The sequence below is a fragment of the Ptychodera flava genome, chromosome 9 (assembly GCF_041260155.1).
Source record: "Ptychodera flava strain L36383 chromosome 9, AS_Pfla_20210202, whole genome shotgun sequence".
Taxonomy (NCBI): domain Eukaryota; kingdom Metazoa; phylum Hemichordata; class Enteropneusta; family Ptychoderidae; genus Ptychodera; species Ptychodera flava.
The window spans coordinates 7,733,382-7,755,267 of record NC_091936.1 but is presented as its reverse complement, the minus strand read 5'-3'; the positions used below and the strand labels follow the sequence as shown (position 1 = coordinate 7,755,267).

General features: G+C 36.7%; 1 long non-coding RNA gene across 1 annotated transcript; it reads left to right on the top strand.

Moving 5' to 3' along the window:
* Positions 1-2,395: 2,395 nt before the first annotated feature.
* Positions 2,396-15,329, top strand: LOC139139578 (uncharacterized). Its single transcript, XR_011553815.1, has 3 exons — positions 2,396-2,575; positions 4,625-4,709; positions 15,066-15,329. It is a non-coding gene; the product is annotated as an uncharacterized lncRNA (long non-coding RNA).
* The last annotated feature ends 6,557 nt before the right edge of the window (positions 15,330-21,886 follow it).

The window sequence follows — 21,886 nt, the reverse complement described above, 5'->3', positions numbered from 1 at the left end:
AGCAAGCTGGAGGCAATACGACCTGGGATGATTGATCGTGCGATGCGTAGTTTAGTAAGACTAATTTCTCAAAGTGTCGACGTCGACAAGGTGACCTGAAGTTAAGCTGACCAAAGGATTATTACGGAATATATGTTTCCATTTTCTTTTCTTTGCAGGAATCATTCATTGACAACCGCGCATGCGCAGCGTGTATTCGTTATCAGCAATACACTGGCAGTTTTTACTCAGCATGTTCATTGAAAGGGGCACTTTGCGCCCCATTCATCAAAATAAGGCAGCAGACTTGACATTTTAGGGGACAGTCACTTTTGATGTTGATTTTGCCTTCCCAGGAAGTGCTTCCCCGATATCATTACGATCGTCACACAGTTCAGTTTCGTCGTCTATGCTGGGCGTCTACCGGTATGTCGCATGCAGCATCCGTACTAATATCGACATCATGTTGTTTGTCAGCTTGTGATGTGTTCTGCTGCTCTCCATCTTCTGTAGATTTGTCACCCACAGAATTTGACGTATTTGTTCCCTTGGGCACGATTTGGTCAAAATTTTGGGTTTAAATCCATGAAAATATGCGGTGATCAAACGTTAACGATTGTATTTCATTGTGTACACAAAAAGCTGGAATTTTCCTAATTCCCTCATTGATACAGTGTTTAAGTTCTGCTTTCTAAGTCGTGGGCTGTATTTTTCTTGATGCGTACACTCCCCAAAGCTAAATGACAGGCGATTTTGTCTTTTTCGAGGGAGTGTGACTAGAAACCGGCAAATTCAAAGTTGCTACACTTTGCGCGTGGATCACCCTCATATACGGGGACGTCTTTGCTTGCTGTGTTCTGTGCGCGATTTCTGTGCTACCTGTAGACAATGGCTCGAAATGCGCAATTTGCGCAATCGTGCCATCGAGAGAAAACCCGCAAAACCCTATGTCTTAGTAGGCCTACTGCGACTCAACCGTGTTGTTGACAAAACTGCTGCTCAAGTAATAGCAACAGGGAAATGAAATATTCGAACTCGTCATTCGTTAACGGTAGCGGCAATGAAAAATACATCGCGCACATGAAGTTGTGGAAGTGCGTGAGTCCACTGGCTTCGTGGCGACGTGATCTAAATAACAAAGCTCATCGCTGGACCTCATTATATCGTTGGAGGCGCCCTCGCGCTCAGTTCAGTGACGCTCAGTTGACGCTCAGTTTGATCACAGTCCCTCTATCCACTGGGACTGTGGTTTGATGCTTTCTGCAAAATGAGCGATCGAGCACTTTGACACCCAGGTTTGCAGTAGGAGGGACCCTTACATAGCTCAAGGTACTGCACAAGCGCATGTTTAGATCTATAAGCTTAGGGTTGGACCATTATGTAAGCTGGGGGCATTTGAAGAGTTGGGGGAAGACAAAGATTCTGTGAGATTGCCCTTTTAAAGAAAGCTAACCAAGGAAGGCAGAAAAAATGTAAAAGATTGCCAGCAGGATGAAGTAAAAAAGAATGCACGGAAAGTTACTTAAAAATTTTTACATTTCCAGGGGCCCCATTTTATAACTTTTCGGTTTTTGAATATCGGCATTTCATGCGCGCGCTGAAAATTGAAGACTCCTGTGATAGGGGAAGTAAGAAAGGGTGCCAAAACTCACGCAGTTTGTGAAATATGTCAGTGAGCAGGGAGAAAATAAAATCGTAAGTCAATCAAATAGTCTACCCTGATGAGGCACTGGCATATAGGTTATTTACGTCCTGTATAGCAACATTTTTTTCAATATATTGTTGGAAATTGATGAATAAGTGGGGCGGGTACGGTCAGAAAGGTTTCTAACATTATGCAAATGCAGACCGTCCCCACTTACCACACTTCTGCGCTGTCGCTGTCGCTCGTGACGTTAGTAAATTACGACAAAAATTAGAATTTACTAACGATGGTGAAAGGACGATCGGAGGTGAAGAGATTTATTTATAAAATCATTAAGACAGCATGTTTTAAGTGAATACCCGGGGTGATATCAAGATGTGTGAATATTTATTTATATTTTATTTCAAATCTAGAATTTTGACTAACAATTGACATAATTAGCCCTTTAAGACAAATATTGCAATGTAAATTTCATGAAAATGGGGCCAGGCTCGATTAGCTCTAAGCTATTATTCCTGGCTCCGACTTGCCTCTTTCCTCGTCATTGCGTAATGAGATCATCATGTTTGTTTGTATACTTTGTATACCTTGTATACTTATATTTGGAACTGGCAATAAATAAATAAGTATGAAATAGAGAGATACAAGATAAACTATTACAAATTATTTATTTTTTTAAAAATTCACACACTTGAACCAAGTCTATCGGTCATGCGCCCCCAACGACAAAAAAGTGCCCGATGGCGGCGCTCTTCACTTACCTGACGTCTTGTCTGCAACAATATTTTGTCAAGAAAGTCGCGAAGGAACACAGCATACGTAAAATGTGGTGTGAAAGGACTCTTGACCGTCCCGAGCAGACTGGCATAAATTCTCTGCGACATTTGATAAAAAAATCTTCATTTTTACAGACGACGCTTGTCATGGTCGACGTCAAAAGAGAGATACTTGGTGAGTCGGATAGCGTCGTTCGTTGTCAACACTCTGTACTGCTGTAATAGCCCTGGGGCACTTGTTCGGTATCACTTACCTGTGAGTCCATAGCTCGCTCTTAGTGGATCCATAGCTGTGGTGTTTTCGGGCCGGTTTTGACTTTTTCACAAGTCGTAAAAGTCAAACCGGTGTTCTGCCATCTATACTCATTGCCATCTACACTCCGTTTGACCTTTGACACATACACCGGCGTATCACTCAATTGTTATGCAAATAAAATATCGCATTCAATCTATACTCTGCCCTTGACACGGCTCAGGGAAATCGGGAGGAAACATCTTTTACAAGTTGAATTTACGATCAACGGGCTGACTTGCCCAAGCAGAACCATGACAACGACTCAAAAAACGAGGGCTAGTATAGTCTAGGGCCAGAAGAAATGGTTGCAGGGAGTAAAGATGGCAATGGATGGAGTATAGATGGCAGGAGTATAGATGGCAAGTGCACTTGCCATCTATACTCCATTGCCATCTATACTCCATTGCTGTTGATACTTTGTTGTCATCCATATTCCATCACTATCTATACTCCATTGCTATCTATACTCCATTGCTTTCTATACTCAATTGCTTTCTATACTCCTGGAAGATGGACAGGCAAGAGGCAAGTGGTTGGCTATGCATTTGTGAAGAATGACAGTAAAGATCTCTTGTGTTAGTAAGAATAATGAATTATTGTCAAGATAGTAATCGTGGATACAGACTCCACTGACCTGTGGATCATGCCAGAATTCTGTTGTGTATTTTCCTTATTAAAAAATTTGATTGAAAAACTGGTACTTTAAATTTAAAAAAAAAGTGAAGTTGATATCAATGTCATGAAAACTATCCTGTCATTGGTTTACTAATAACTCGTGTCCTTAAACAGTATTTTGCGGACTGAGGTACACTTTGCATTTATTTGTATATATATAATCGTTAATAGTTTGACAAATGTAAATCAGTATACCCGTATGTGTTTGCATTGTCATATACCATCCATATATCAAGCATTTTGCCAAGTGACAATCAGTGATATACCCCTCAAAAGTGAAGTCTTATACTTTTGCTCAACTTTAATACTGAAATGAAACCTTTAACCATTCGTTTACTAAATCAAAATAAAATTGGGGTCTCCATGCAAAGTTCAGAAGCAGTGAAACAATTTACCCAACAATTTGAGATATTTGAAATTTAAAATGGCCTCATGATCAATCCCTGTGTTAACTCTAGAGGGAAAAATAAATTTTGGATTTTTGAAAAATTAGGCAGTGAAAGTTTTTTCTTCCTTAAAGAGCTTTAAAATGAGCCCCCACAAGTGGTAGGTCAGAAAAGAATTATAGAAACTTGAGAGTCTATCTGTCCTCGGGGCACGTTCTACTTTAACTTGCTGCTTCCAGCAGTAAGGTTTCTAGGAGTGACTTCATGCTTGATTTTCAGTTTGCTCCATAAAGCAAACTTTTTTCAAGTTGATGTAGAGCAATTTTTGTAATAAAAATGAAACTAGTTCAAATACGGTATGCATGCCAAGATCCCCCTGGCAAAAACAATGTTGTTCCAAATAGTTTCCGTATGAAACACTACCTTACTTGAGGTGTGAACTGACTGTCAATCGGTGATTGCTCTACAAATATCACGGGTGATGTCATATTCACAAACATTGTGATCTTTTGTTCTACTTGATCTGTAGTTTATTTACTCTCTGAGGAGTCATAAGCCATTAATTCGGTAACGCGGAAATTTTCCGCTTTCAGGGGATTAGCCTAGATACATGGTTTGTGCCGGCCAATCCCCTCATGTGTGTAATCATATTACACTTGAACTTCAGCATTTTAAGACGGGAATTATCACACTCAACCTGATGTGATGCCAATAATCACTGCTGCCTATGCTGCTAAGAAACCCCCCAAAATAACACTTGTGCATATATATATAATTATGTAACGTTGGCAACATGCTTTCTGGATGGACTGTACCGGTACATCAAGTGTACAAAACTCTTATGCTGCATATTTTTTTTCTTTCAAAGTGATATGACATGCAGTACAGGACAGCAGGAATCACATCGGATGCTAAATGTAAATTACCAGTGAAGTGAGGCTATGAGCACAATGGTAAGTACAGTAATACACAACTGTTGTTTCTTGTTTTGGATATAGAATTGCAAACTCCAATTTCAATATTGTGATTTTCCATCTTGGTAATAGGCAGAAGATCTCAGATGTTACTGCATATGAACTCGAACCGTGTTGAAAGTTTCCCTTGTACTCTTTGCTCCAAAAGCATGACAAATTTGAGTTCAGAACATTGACCTACCGGTATATGTATCATAAGTGTAATATCCCTATGTCAAAAGTAAAAATCTATATGTAGTCTGTTTATAGGCAGGTGAATTGGCAAATCAAATGAAAGTTATTGGACTTGGAGATAATTTTAAGTGAACATTCTTCCTACATTAAGTAAACCTTCAACTGAATTCATACAATAACAATTGTAGACTGTAAACACTGCAGATTCAAAGAAGTAAACTATAAACATTGGACCTGAGCAATATTAGTCTGCAATTATGTTTCCAGTGAGTGTTGGAATGAATGCTATGAGGTTTTGTTGGTCCACACAGAATAAGTCATGTTTGTTGATCAATTCATCATGCAGATAGCATTTTAAACATTAGGTTATTATTATAATACATCAACACTAAATCTACCGAGGACATGATATTGTCCAGCGTTGTGGAAAATTTATTGGTGTCCAGCACAGACATTAAATATTCCTTCATGAAGGCAATATGGTTTAGACAAACTTTGCATGGCTTTTATGCTTTCAATTTTTTGTAAAGTCATGGTGTCTGCTTTTCAAATGCTCTGTCGTTTCAGTGTATCAGATATTTTCCTTCACATTGTTGATGGCATTTATAAGTGTGATCTTCACTATATCCTGACACAATCCTATTTTAACTGTAGGAAAGGCTGATCCTATTTTAACTGTAGGAAAGGCTGAACAACTGTAGTCTGACTTGTTAGTCTGAACACAACACAGTACACTTCATTAACACTGTGATAAAACAAGTTTTTATGCCACGTGATATTAGTCATTAATATTTTGTTAGCAGTAAGGAAGTAAGGGTGGTATTTGTTTGAAATGTTTAATCTATATGTACATTGTAGATGTGAACATTGAATGTTCCTGTAGTGTATTTTAAAATTATGACAGAGTGAAGTGTTCTTTAATTGTAAACATTGATGAATATCGACTTGGGTCATATCATCAAGAAGTACCAGTACAAAGTACAGTGACACCAGGACAGTTGAGGTAATATGCCTGTCTTTGAGATAGATATTCGGATAGTCAAACTTCTACAATTCTTTTCTGATCTATCACTTGTGGGGGCTCATTTAAAGCTCTTAATGTAAAGAAACTTTCTACCCTATTAATTTTTTGAAAATCGAAAAGTTCACCCCTAAGAATTAAGACAGGGATGCATGGTGGCCATTTTGAATTTAAATGTTGGTAAATCTTCGGTAATTTTTTTCTCTAGAACCAAAATTTGCACAGTGACCTCAGATTTTATTCTTGATTTTGAAAAAGAATGGTTACAATATTCCGTGACGAAAGTTTGAGCAAAAGATTAAGTCTGTCACTTTCAAGGTGCATATTACCTTTAACGGATCTGAATTGTATAATTGTTTTCACTGGTGCACAATGAATGAAAATTTCACCTTTCTAATAAAGGATGTCAATTATGATACACATGGCTTAGAAATACTATGTGTTTGTATCATTGACACTTTGGTAAAATAGTTTCTTATGGTGCAGTATGAGTATGAAAATCTGAAAAGTGATAAGCCATACTAACTTATTTTGTAGATTGAGAATAGGTTGGAGGAAAGTTGAGTATGTGTTTCCCAATATTTCAGTGCAGTAGCAAATTAGTGGAAGAATCATTGAGTTGTAAAGTAGGATGAGAGTTGATTTGGGAATTAAATGAGGAATTTGGAAATAACACCTACAAGGGGAGAAATTAATCTGCTAGCTTTATCATGTCTTTCCCAAGTTAGTGGTGGTCTATAGGAACTCCTAAGTAGTTGGTTGGTAAGACGCCTTGAATTGCGGATCCGTCAACACTCAACTTTCCAACAGTAGTTACAAATTTCCCAGCTGACATAATTATTATATAATTTGTCTCATCTCAGTTAATAGTTAACTTATTGCCATCCCAACATTTACAAACCTTCTGAAAATTAATATTAATATTATCAATATAAATGACAGAATTGTTGAGATATTTAAATAAGTTGGTGTCATCAGCAAACAGTCCATTAGGGAAGGCTGCATTAACTTGCATGGTACCTGAAACCCCAATCTTTGCCTGACCAACTCGGGTGACAAACAGAAGACTTTTAATCCCCAAGGTGTGAATGTTCCATTGTTATGTTTATCTAATCCAGCTGGTGCAATTGTAGTGCCATTGTAGGAAAGGCAGGTCTGTGAAATTGATCCTCTAGGGAAGTCGGGTTTTCCTAAGTTAATGGAGCCTTACCGTAATGCTAAGGTCAAGGTTGAGTGTACACAATCATTGATATACAACAAGAAAAGAATAGGCCTTAAAATTGATTGGTTTCACTTTGTATTGGGAGGACTTGTTTCCAATAGAGACTGTTCGCTGATGATTTGACAGTAACTCTTAAACCAAAGAAGTGGAAAACCTCTGATTCCACAGTGTCCTAGCATTTGAAGAAGAATGCTGTGATTTCAAATGTGAAATGCTTGGCGAAGGTCAATGGAAATACTGAATGTTACATCACACCATTGTTTAGTTTTTCACAGATGTCCGAGATAAGATCTGCTGTTGCAAGTTTTGTATTGTGTTTCTTGTTAAAATCCATATTGACATTTTGAAAGAATATATATATGTATGGCAAGGTAATTGATGAGCTGTTTGTTGACGACTAACTCAAAGATTTTACTGAAAATGGGTACAATGTCAATTGGGCAATAGTTGCAGGCATCTGAGGCACAAGCTTTTTTGTAGACTGGAATTACTTTAGCCTTTTTAATTGGTCGGGTAAAATGCCATAGCTAAATGAACACTCAGAACAGTAGATAATATGAGCAAGTGGATGACTGATAACAGTGGCAGCATGTTTAAAATTTTGGGGGTGAAACTTGTCATGAGCTATTGAGTTTTTTAGTCCCCACGGACACCGTCCGGGGGGACTTATAGGTTTGGTCATGTCCGTGCGTGCGTGCGTGCGTGCGTGCGTGCGTGCGTCCGTCCGTTCACGCAGATATCTCTGAGATGCCTGGAGCGATTTCATTCAAACTTGATACAAGGATTACTTCATATGGCATACAGATGCACGTCAATATGTTTTGTGATACGATCCAATATGGCCGCCAGGCGGCCATTTTATTACGATTTTTTCATGTACAGAGCCATAACTCAGGCATGTTCCAACCGATTTTATTCAAAGTTGGTACAAGGACATTGACCAATGTCATACAGATGCACGTCAATTTGTTTTGTGATACGATCCAATATGGCCGCCAGGCGGCCATTTTATTACGATTTTTTCATGTACAGAGCCATTACTCAGGCATGTTTCGACCGATTTTATTCAGAGTTGGTACAAGGACATTGACCAATGTCATAGATATGCACATCAATTTGTTTTGTGATACGATCCAATATGGCCGCCAGGCGACCATTTTATTACGATTTTTTCATGTACAGAGCCATTACTCAGGCATGTTTTGACCGATTTTATTCAGAGTTGGTACAAGGACATTGACCAATGTCATAGATATGCATGTCAATTTGTTTTGTGATGCGATCCAATATGGCCGCCAGGCGGCCATTTTATTACGATTTTTTCATGTACAGAGCCATTACTCAGGCATGTTTTGACCGATTTTATTCAGAGTTGGTACAAGGACATTGACCAATGTCATAGATATGCATGTCAATTTGTTTTGTGATACGATCCAATATGGCCGCCAGGCGGCCATTTTATTACGATTTTTCATGTACAGAGCCATAACTCAGGCACGTTTCAACAGATTTTATTCAAAGTTGGTACAAGCTTATTGACAATGTCATAGCTGTGCACGGCAATTTGCTTTGTGATACAATCCAAAATGGCCGCTGTGCAGCCATTTTATTACGATTTTTTCATGTACAGAGCCATAACTCAGGCATATCTCAACCGATTTTATTCAAAGTTGGTACAAGGACATTGACCTATGTCATACATATGCACGTCAATCTGTTTTGATACGATCCAATATGGCCGCCAGGCAGCCATTTTATTACGATTTTTTCATGTACAGAGCCATTTCTCAGGCATATCCGCATGTTTTGACCAATTTTATTCAAAGTTGGTACAAGGACATCGACCAATGTCATAGCTATGCACATCAATTTTTTTGTGATGGGATCCAATATGGCCGCTGTGCGACCATTTTGTTACGATTTTTTTCATGTCCTGAACCATAACTCAGACATGTATCAAGCGAATTCATTCAAAAGTATTTTTATCACAGACCTAATGAAGAGGACTCTATCCTCTTTGAGGACCTGTAATCAAAATACTGATTAACAAGTGGGGACTGTGTCATCAACGATGACTTGTTTTTTATCAAGACATCCAATTTTACGGATGCTTTCTTGTTCACTGACAGGGTGAAAGAAAAATGAGTTTGGATAATATCCATGCAAATACTGGTGAAGTAAACATTCACTTTGATTTTGGCAGCAAGGTTTGGACCAATATTGTAAAATAATCATTGAATTCTTCTGCCATGTCAATATTATTTGAGAGGGGCCTTTTGTCAGGATTGTTGGCATTTAAGTGGGGAATGTTTTATTCTGACTTTCATTAAGAATTCCTCGGATCACTTCCCAAGTTTTGTGTGTGTTCCCTTCAGCATTGAGGATTGAACTACAAAATATTTCTTCTTGGCTGACTTCAGGAACTTTTGTAAGGACATTTCTGTATGATACACTATACAGTACTTGTGCTTTAATTCGGCATTTTTGTGGGTTGTTTTTGACTTTCATGAATAGGTTTGTGTTTTGTTCTTATTTAGGCAAAGTCAGGGCTTGAGGATTGATTTAGAATTGTTCTTTACTAATCTAATTTGAACATGTTTATTCATGACTTTGCAAAAAATGTTATTAAATGTCTAAATGTCTCATATGCCTCAATAAGATTTGAGCAATCATACACAGGGAGCCAAGATAGATTATTTAAGTCATGTAAGAATGCATTCTGGTTATAACTCCTGAAGTCATATTTATAAATATTTGAGTCAGAATTGAAAACATGATTTAAAGTGTTTAAGTACATGTACTTCAAAAATTGGATAATGATTGCTAATATCTGTTTAAATTGTATCACATTCAATGAAATAGATCGTAATATTGTCAAGAAAATGGTCTATAATTATCTAGTACTGGACGAATTGGTTTGTGACTCTTGTTGGTGTGTTGATGATTTTTGGGAGAAATTATAAGAATTGACAAGTGTAAAGTAATTAGAAGATGGAGGAGCATCCACTGACATATTAATATTCAAATTAGGCCAAAGTAATTAAATTCTTTGTTTTGCGTCCACTCTAAATGGGAAAAGGTACGCATCTAAGCGGCTGAAAAACACACACAAGAAATTAACACAATGTAATTCGATTGCAGCAAATAACAAATTGTAACAAAATTTTAGTTCAGAAAAGCTAAGTGGTCATGTCCTAAAATTTCCTATTCAAATACAATGTGTGTGTTTTCCATGGAAACCTTAAAAACCTAGGCGGTTGGGGACGCAAAACAAAGAATTTAATTACTTTGGCCTTACCAAGGATAACACAGCCCTGGCCTTTGACTGACAGCTGGTGGAGGCAAGCCTTGAAACTTAATAAAACCACCATAAAGTGTATTGGGTTTTCTATAGATGAGATAGGTGGTTTTGCAGATAATCTTTAAAATTGGGTAAAATCAGGTAATTCTAACATGAAAGCCTTGACTGAAAGTCTTTTATTTAAATCCACCTGCTTAAATACATGTAATAGTGAAGTTTGCACAAATAAATGTTCATGATAAATTTTCTTCCTTTTGGTCAAAGTATCTCTTCTGAAACAACATGTCTGTGATAGCTTTTGAATTTGGCTTGTAGGTTCCAGGTCAGGACTTATTTTTCATATGCTTTCATTATAGAAAGTCACCTCATTGTATATTTAAAGTCAGTTCCTGGTGCTAGAAAGAGTAAAAATCCATACAGTTTGGTATATTTTAACCATGACTTTGAAATCCTTCAAATGCACTATACCGGTACTTTTCTTTTTCTAACTTAAAAATTGTACACTTATCGGCAAAAAAATAACGACATAATAGAGTGCTGTCTCTATTGTTAAGCATTTGTTTCAGTTCAGCAGAACAGCTAATTTCATGAGTGCAGCCTGTGATACTCAACAGATGTTTTGTTCACAGGTTCCAAGGGATACCATTAGTATTAAGGTGTTTCCCAAAAGTGGTGAATTATCTGCACTGGGTTACATGTTCACGTTGAATTTCAAGTATTCTAACTTATATCAGTGTACGGCAGCTTAATACTATACGTATATACAGGTATATCAATATACATGTACCTGTATTTAATTGTAAGTCATGTATATCTTTCTGTCAATTCTAATAAAATGAGATCAAAGTATATAAAGACAATGCCATGAAAATTGCAACAGTCAGATCGCTGCATTCAAATTTGAGTCATTTTATGGATTCAAACACGTCCTGATGCTTCAAATATTCTTTCCCAGCATATTTTTTGCCAACTCTGGTCACATGATGAGTCATGTGACCAGTCATCTGATCTGAAAATACAAAACTTATATAAGAGAAAGTGGGAAATTTCATGCTGATTCAGAAAATATATGGTTTATTGGTTACTTACTTAATTTTTACTCTAAGCAATGTTGTTGCAATGACCACACTCCAAATTTTATCAATATTTACATAAGGGCCTGGTAATTATAGCGATACATTGGCCTTGGTAGTCAAGGGGTTAATAAGTTCCAGTTGCATGTTTTGAAGTCGCTTTGTGTTATCACATATCAACTTGTCCAAACCTGGGCACAATCTGACTTAAGATAACTTTATTCAAATATGAGTCAGGTAAAGCATGTCAATATGGCCAGCTGTTTCATTGTGCCAATTTCTTATTCTGCTGTAAAATACTTCAGTAAAGATTATTGTTCTTGCTATGAGGAAAGTGTGTGTGAAATTAAACAGATTAAAGGTCACTTTAGCACATACCTTGGTCCCTAGTATCTTGATCTCTTCACAAAGCAGTGACAATTAATGTGGTGGCATGTAAACAGTTTGCAAGAATTCCGCAGAATTCTGTGAAGAAGCTTATATATTTCACTGCAGTAGATCAACATTATTTGGTTCTCCTAGCAAAGCTGTTTCTGTGAAAAGACTATAGTTGTCCATGAAATTACATTCAACTGCTTTATGAATATGGAATACATATTTTCACATTCCAGGCCACTGGGAATGAGATCAATGGTGTGGAAAAATTGATCCCACACTCTCAGAAATTTTCCCACACTCTGTAGTACAGGTATATATTACATGATGATAAATGGCCTTAATTTCTTTCCACGTGCAAAATATTATCCAATGGCATGGTGAGTCATGCATAGACCTGAACTACAAAGTAAGGAGGTCAGAGAATGGTGACAGTCGACAGCGTTACTTGTCATGATTTTGGATAATGTTGTACGTCGTTGGTGACAGACCCACAAAAGACGGCCACATTTTCCAACTGATGAACAGTGAACATAGGGTACTTGGAACATACGGCCATTTTTTTCCTTTTGGATATCTCATGCATAGCAGAATTTGAAGTATCAACAGTAGAACTCACCACGGAGTTTGCTTTAGTGACACTGGCAGAATACTAGATGGCCACGAAGTAGGATAGTCACTGATACAGTTAAACATTTGATGTTTCCAGTGTGAATTTAACACATTTTGAGGTCATGTGGGAAAAAGAATTAGGACCTGTGATCAGATTTCTCACACTTGGTGGGGATATCTTGTCTCACTCGCCTGTGGCTTGTGCGAGATACAATATGTCCCCAACTCGTGTGAGAAATCTGAACCCAGGTCCCGGGGGTGTGAGATTATATTTGTCACTTAGCATTGTAATGGAACTAAATTGTTTGCTGTCTGTATGAGGGTATATCACAGGCAGAAGTGAGAAAACAAACACAGTTTCCTTGAAATGTTGCAACTTACATATGAGAACATTTATGACAGAATTTATTCCTCTATACAGTCATGTCTCAAAATACTCTCAAACACAGCTGTAGTTAATACAAATCTCATGGTTGTCATGTGTCAGGGTGAATACAGACATTCAGGGTGACACGTCTGAAAGACAAGAAGTGAAGAAGCAATTGCATCCATATGCACTGCAGCCATGATTTTACTGGTTAGATAAAATAGATACAAGAAATGTGTATTGTTCTCCTCCAAATATCTGAAATATTGGGATTTTTTCACATCCAGAATTTTCATTTGTCACAGAGGTCATTCTTCCTGGAAGTTATAAAATTAACATGCTCTACGAATCACAATTAGATATTTCCATTACATCTGTTGATAACAGAATACATTCTGTGCTGTCATTGGTCGAGGACATGCAAAGTTGCATTTGTGATATTCAGAAAACGATTACTTAATTCCAATGCTGCCAGTTGAAAGTAACATTAAGGTAGTATGTGCCTCGGAAGAGAAAGAATTATAACTTTTGCTCAAACTTTCCTCAATGAAACTCAACCATTCTCTGACTAAATTGGAATAAAAATCACGCATCACAGTGCAAAATTTGGTACAAGAGACAAGATTACCTAACATTTACTGTTATTTGAATTTAGAAATTGCTGCCATACCTGTGTTAACTTTATTTGGGAAATAAACATTTTTTTCAAAAAACTAAGATGATAAAAACTAACCTTACCCCAAGGGCTTTAAAAAGAGCCCAAACAAGTGGCAGATCAGAAAAGAATTGTGTGAATTTGAGAGTCTGAATATTCTCTCCCCGAGCACATTGTACTGTAAGAAATCACGCAATTTTGACGAAACTTATCAGATTTTAAAGATTCTTTACAATGGCTGCCAGCAGTCCATCAAAATTCAAGGAAATGCCCATTATGGTAACCAGTACCTGTATAGGATTCTCCTGATTCTCTTCTGCTGGTGAATTGTCAAGCTTCTGTATAAACCTAGAACTATCAATGATGCACAGGATAGTTTTTTCACAATGGTAAACCTATGAAACATGTAGGTTGAATTTGGTGTGTACATACAAACAATGGGTCATCTTATGCCTGTATTGAACAGAGTAATGGTTTTTTTAATGTCTTTGGTGTAAATTTTATCACCTTTCTCCTGATAGTTCAAAGTGCACATCTGCCAAGTCCAACACAACATTTGAATAGCTCTGAACTAATTTGATAAAAGGTACACAGTAAACTTGTGCAAAAAGTTTTTTTGGCTGCATGACCACAGATATTATTGAGAGTTTATGAAAAATTCACGTCTGACAGAGTGATCTCAGTTTGGTCTTTCAGATCGAAGAATTGAGTCCAATGCAGTCCCTGAATTTCATGTAATGATTTCAAAAGAAAAAACCATGCAGACTAGTTTTGTCAGATTTAAGTTGATGGTTATTGAAATAAAGCTCTATGTAGACTTTTTTACCAAAGTAAAGGGTGATTATTATCAACTTTTGTCTTTGATATATTTACAGTCACAAGAACTGTACTGTGGTAACAACTGTTTATGTACGTGATGCACATGGTTCAGTAACACAATGAAACTCTCAGTTGGTGTCATAAAAGTACAGTTTCTATGCCAGACATACTTAATTTATGCAAATTTATTCAGGGATATTGAGCAATGCTCAAACTTGCAGTTACTTTCAAAAATTTATATTTTGTCAAATATAAATTGGAGAGAATAAAAATGTACGTTATTGATTATTCTCAGGATCCACTATGCGAGAACATTGGAAGACAATTAAAGCTTAAAACCAGAAACACAGAGCTTGAATTCATAGACCATTTCCCATCCTAACTTAGAGTTTTTTCATTGCTATTTCACTATATTCCTGAGAAAAGTAAAATTGACCAAAATTGTTTTCACGCTACCTCAAAGTTTGAGAGAGTGCACTTACAGTGTGTGTTTTTCCCCTATTATGCTGACCTTGTACCTTAAAGCAGAGAAGGATCTCCATCAGTTTTCAATGCATTCCTCAGGCACAAACAAGTCCTATAAAGCTGCTGACTTATTTTGGATTTTCACATCTCCATGCTCAACTCTGACCTCTACAATCTTAGAGTATCTTTTCATCATTAAGTTATTGTGATTGTCATCGATAATATTCTGACTCCATGTGATTTCTCTACAGATGTATGGATTAACATTCAGGACCAACAGAGAGCCAGGCAGTCTCAGAGAAATCATGTGACATGTCAGTGTAAATCAAGACCTCATGTGCACAGGAGTAGGACACATTGAAAATAGTAAAGTTTGCCCCTGAATAATTCAGATTACATTCTTGGTATCCTTGTGTTCCTGATTTTTTGTAGGATGTACTCTGACAGTGTACCTGTATGTCTCAGGTGTTGATAAATTGTAAAAGATAGACTAATGAGGCCCCTTTCAGGATATTAGCAGCATATTGAACAACAAATCTCTGAATGATTCTCTTGGTTAGTTTGGTATTCTTTATTTGTTTGATTGATATGAGCAATTCAGAAACACTATAGGAGATGTGCATTGTTATTTGATTGTTTTCCTTGTCTGTACATTGGAATGTAGATGGCTGTAAACTGTGGTCAAGGATGAACCTAATCAAAAAGACAAGAACAGAGGTTGGCCTGGCAGTATATATACCAGTACAGCAGCTACATGTAGTTTGCCATGTGAGCAGCTCTTATATTTTGTGTACTTGTTTGAAATGCTGACCTACACACTGATAACTTCAAACATACTTTACCATGTTTACAAGATTATTCAGAAAGTTCAGAAAGATGTACCGGTATTGAGTCTGATTGAATATTGTGTGCTATGTATTAATGTCATTGAGAGTCTGACAAGTGGTACTGACATTGCTATATGGCATCTCAGATGACACATATGCATATGCCAATTTTTTGCCAGTACCATACTGTTGTTTTATTGTTCACATCTCCAAATATGGTAATGCTGATAAAATGGTAATGCTGTCATTTGTGAAAGCTGAATCAAATTGTTCATGATTTCATCTGTTTTTATTCCTCTCATTAATATCATTGTCATTTTTGTGCCAGTTTAATGCCACAAAAACAATACAATATAGGTACATCATGTAGTGACCTGGAAGTGCACTGAGTGTACCAATAAGGATATGACTGGAATGGATATTTGAATTATAATTAAGCAGGCATATGCAGATGATTATGCACCTGCCCTAGGCCATTTCACAGATTTTCCATTCAATACCAGGGCATAAAGACAGCATGCCATTTGCTTCATACCAAGAACTGAGATCTCCAGGGTCTACACATATTTTGCTTCGTTATTACTTGCCCTTCAATTGTTAACAGTATTATTTCTGTACAAATGACCAAAGTGTGATATGAACAGATCTTTATGCACAGGAGTAACAAAACATAGACAATTAAATTCTACAAACTACAGTCATACTTGTAGATAATAAATGGTAGCTAATGTTAACATTGATATCTTGGCACCTTATACACAATTTTGCCACCTAAGAGAATCAAAACTGCATAAATCTCTCAGGCAGTAGATTATATTTTCAATATGTCAGATTTCTTCTGTTAATACAGAGGCCAATGTAAAGTTTTAGATTGTACAGGAATTTCATACTAGAAATGCCCCAACAGAAAACAATTGCATTTACATTCAAATATTTATCAGATCACTATCTCTACCTCATACTGTGGTGAGAAGTTGACTTTTTACCCATAATGCATTTCAGTAGCATGCAGTTTGATGCTGTAGCACAAGACAAAAGGTACTTCAGCTAGGTGTTGAGAATTGGTAGCAAGAGTAAATTGCATCAACCAATGTCAAAATAGGATTGCCAGTTTTTCATATGAAAGTCAGCCACTTCTAGTTGTATCTCTATTGCCATAATAAGTAAAGATAGAAATGAGCATTGTTGAAGATCAGCTTTTCAGTTGTACCAATGTCGATAACGTACTTACACTTGTCATTTATTTCTAGTCAATGTAATGATCATGTGTTTAAAGATTGAATCATGAATTTAAAAAGCACTGTACAAATAGAACTTGAAGTTCTTCAGTTGATGACCCATGACCTCTATGTAATTATATGTGTTTGCATTTCAACATTCAGCTAGCTTGATGTAGTTATGTTCAGGGGTCAAACTTTCCCTTTTCAGACATGAACATCAATGTTTTCTGGGATTCTGTGTGTTTGTTTATGAATTGATATGCATAGAAGTTTGAACAGTATATCACATGTGCTTCAGTCCAACATTCTTTGTGTGTTCAACTCTGACCAAACACAGCCATAGTGACCCTTTCAGTTGGTTTTGAGTTCATACGTTATGGTTTGTAAGAAATTTTGACAGACACAAACAAGCATAAACAGAAAGGAAACTGAGCATTAGCGATACTTTGAAGGAAGAGAAATTTTAAGTAGAAATTCACAAATTATGTGATTGTCATTATTTGCAATGATGTAAATATCAGACAGATGTGATGCGTAACGGGACTTAATTTATGAATTAGACTGTTAATGGTATTTGTGGTCATTTGTAGAGAGCAAGGAAAATATTACCATGGAGAAAAATCTGTGCATCAACCAGCTGAATAAAGTAACCGTACATACATCCATAAACAGTTGCCTTGAAGGAGCATTATCATCATAATTTAAAGTTTTGTATCAATTACAAATATGCATAATATGATGAACAGTTTTGCTTGTTTTGTTGAAATCTGCCAATCAGGGTTACATAGGGAGGGAATGTTTCAGGCCCTGCATTTCAAGATTATTTCAGAAATTCACGGTACCAGGTTCAAAGCTCTGATTCAAAAGTCATCTGGTGAGGTGCTCAGCACTTGACAAGTTTACCCATAATTCCATTGGCATATTTTATGTCTTTTAGAAAAAATGGTATTCAACCCTATTGGACAAATGTAACAACATTGATTTTCAAACTTGTTTTCAGAAATATAAATGATGCTACATGCAAAGTGAAAGAGATAATAAAAAATCATATTATTAAGTCACTTGGTTTGTTTTTGCATGCAAGGACATGTATGTGTGTGTGTCTGATATATATATATATATATATATATATATATATATATATATATATATATATATATATATATATATATATATATATTATTATGTATGTATGTATTTGTTTATGCTCTTTAGAAATGCGTTTGTGTGTAATCAATATATCTATATTTAAGTAACTCCAATCACTTTCGTATAATTAATGTAATGACATCGCATTGATTGCTGAAGGGAGTATTCAGAGTTTACTTCCAGGGGCCCTGGAGGATTTTCAGAGGGACAACCCATTTCCCCCCAAGAGCTGTTAGGAGATACCTGACAGAAATACCATAATCTTTTAGGGGAAATGAGGACAAAAACCACATCAATTCAATATTTGCCCAGAAGTCCTGATCTATAAGAAAAGAGAACCATATTAGCTGCCTTGGTGACGCATAAAGGCCACAAGTGTATTTCAACTCCTTTAGCTGCAAAATTTGTAATATTCACAGTGGTTTGTTTTATGCATCTATTGCAGTATCTTGTTCTTCTTCCTCAAGCACCATGAAATGTCCTGTATTTAGCATATGTCAACACAGACCATACAGTGAACAGTCAGCGTTGTCATTGTTGAAAAGAGATCTCGTATGAAGTTCAAATTACAGTTCATTTGTCAACAATGACAAAGGTCATTTACGTATGTATGTATTGGTATGTTGCTAAATACAGCACTGGGTGTTCTATTTTGATGAAGACCACTGATATGACAACATCTGGGACAAAGTAATTGTCAAAATAATCAAGAAAAGGGCTATAAAATGGATTATTTATGATTGACATAAAAGAAGTATTCATGTTTAATAATTTACAACATGATTTGTTTATTACTAGCCTTCCCAAAAGTGTGCCACTAGCAGTCCCTGCAAAACGTGCTTTTTATTGCCCCTTAATTGTAAAATCCTCTGGCCTGCCCCTGGAAATAAATTCTGAACAGTCCCTAAGTTTCATGCATCTTGCAATCTCATACTAACTCTCCCTTTGGTCTTTAATCTTACATGGGGAGGAGGTACAATTAAACTGTGGTCTAGATAATGTTAAAAATCAAATAAATAATAATTGTTTCCGATGACGACACTTTGGTCTGCTTTTTTGCCATGGAGCACTGTAAATTCCTGTTGTGTCATATCTTCATACAATTGCTGACCCAAGAACAAATCTTAGCCATTGAACTTTCACTTCAGAAAATTGAACGATCTAACAAATGTATAAGCTGTATGTAATGTGATAATTGAATAGACGATTAAAATATCAATGCGTTGATTGCAAGTTCATAAAAAAACTTGTATAATTGAAATCCTGTGACTACTTGATGTGCATCTATTTCTGTTCATATATATTCACTTTATTGTCAGTTTCCATCACTTGGGAAAAATCAAACAGTATTTACCAAATCACAGCCAGTTTCTGCATTAGGTAGGCCTACCTATTGCAGTTCTTAAGTTTGGAGATTCACACCTGTTCAAAGTAGAATTAGGTTTATTTTGTTCACAATGGCATGTTGTAGGGTACCGTTACAGTAGATGACAAGAAATATGACTTAAAGGTGTGTTCCTGTCTTACTTTTTGAGAGTCATCATATATAAATGCAACTTATATATATATATAAATATACATATATATATATGCCATTTACTTGAATGCACAACACACGATTGCCAACATTTTGTTGTTGTTGTTACCTTTATTTACTTTCACATGATTAGTTTTGTTTTGCAAGAATCTAAAATGATGTTAAAACGTTTGAATTTATTTGACACTTTAAGCATTATACACTTTTTCACTCATCAATGGGTCTCATTCAAAGAAAACCCTTGGAAAACTGAGGATATTTTGAGATCGGTTAATTACACATTAGCAGCTATTTAGGGCTTTAAATGACAAAGTTCAACCCGCCAACACATAGTGAGCTGATTGAGGTTGAAAGCATGCTATTTCTTGTGGAGTAGAGTTCTGAAACATTCCTTCACAAATGAATTTCAGATTGTATGGGGAAAATAGTGTGGATGACCACGCGATGATGGTTCTATCAAAACGCACTGAAAAAAATGCAGAGTCAGCATGATTATTTCACAAGTTCTTCAGCACAGAAAGTATCGCATACCGTATGCACGTTTATAAGCTTAAATCTAGCACTGTGACCCCGCTTTTCAATAATTTTTCGAAGTGATACCTCAAACTAATACTTTTTTTAAGTTTAGTTAGAGACAAAGGCAAAGATGCTTTCTTACATGTAATACCCTTGAGTATACAAGGAGATCTCTGTGACCTTGCTTGCCCTATCTATGTGCATGACCTGACATGACCATGATCTATTCTCAATTGCGCCCTCAACGACGATTGGTGCCCGATGGCAGCGCTCTTCTGCAAAGAAATGTCGGAATTGTAGGCTCCTGGACCGTATCGAGCGGACTTGCATAAATTTCAGCGATTTCATCGATTTATGATCAAAATTCGTCATTTGGCAAGAGGAGGCTTGTCGAAAGAGAGATAGGTAAGTTGATAGCATCGTTCGTTGTCAACACTGTGAGTGTGACGTGGCCCCGCTGTAAGTGTGATCGTGAGAGTGGTAAACATGTCGTAAGTTGACAAGCGTATACAATTTACAACCTAAACATTGACCCCGGTACGTGGAGGGACCGTGTATTGACAATATCAATTTTATTCTCATTCTTTGGAAGTACAACTTTAGTTAGTAAAGGGAAAGCAACTCCACACATCGTTCATGTATTGGTTGTTTGCGTTTAATGTATGGTAGTGTGCATTTTTTGTTACACTGTCTTGTGTATATAGAGCAGATAGGCACGGAGAGCCACGTACAACTCAGCTGTAATCTGCGTGTCATGTATATGCCTACTGCGCGCTACGATTCTGACGCTGATTTCGAAAGTTTGCCAGACTTTCTTTGTCGGTCGCCTCATGTTCAGAGGATAAATTGTGTGGAATAATTGGCAGAATGTATTGTATTCCTATGTTGTCCAAAATGTGTTGTCCCACTGGAAGTTTGTTCTGGAAGCTACCGTAGGATGTCTAATTTTGTTCTATGGTGTTCAAGGTCGTGTTCTTATTGTGTTTAACTAGATAAAGCGATAGATATATGTGGTCGCCAACATGTACGTTTTATGTTGTGCGTTTCTGTCAAATGTTGTATTTCCTCTGTGTTGTCAGTTGTAAACTTTGTGTCAAATCACTGGTTGACGGTACTTTTTGAAGCTTCCCTGTTATGTAACCATTATTGTATATAATGTTGTGTCCGTTTCCTTTACCTGGCGGTTTGATTGGTAATGTACACAATGTGCACTGTTTTTAGCTATAGTCTATAGAAGCTATTGGGATGGGTATCCGTCCGGCGTCCGTCGTCAGTCTGTATGTATGTATGTATGTATGTATGTATGTATGTATGTATGTATGTATGTATGTATGTATGTATGTCCGTTTGTGAGGCGTCCGTCCACCAAATATCTTGAGAACCGCAGTACACTCAGTGTGACAGTTTTCGGACGACCTCAGTTTTCGGACATTTAGTGACATGCTGTTAGTTACACTCACTTCGCTCCGTATCGATAGCGTTTTACAGGTCATGGGACCTCATATTAAGTCAGGTGACACTGTTGTCCCGTTTTCGATAGTATTTTTGGTAGAAGCTATTGAGTTCGCTACGAGCGGCGGTCACAAATTGTCGTCTGACACCGCGTCAGTGATACTGTCAACATACTGCCGTCAGGTCAAAGTAACTGAAATTTTGACTAAAGTCCTTATTTAGCATTGAATTTTGAATGTGGGGAGAATAATGATTTTGAAAATATTCTTTCCATTGTTCGCTACGATTGCATGTAGTTTTAACGAAAACTGCGCAGTTGTTTCTAGAAAAAAAAGTACATTTAATGAACGTAAGAAGTGTACAAGTTTTCG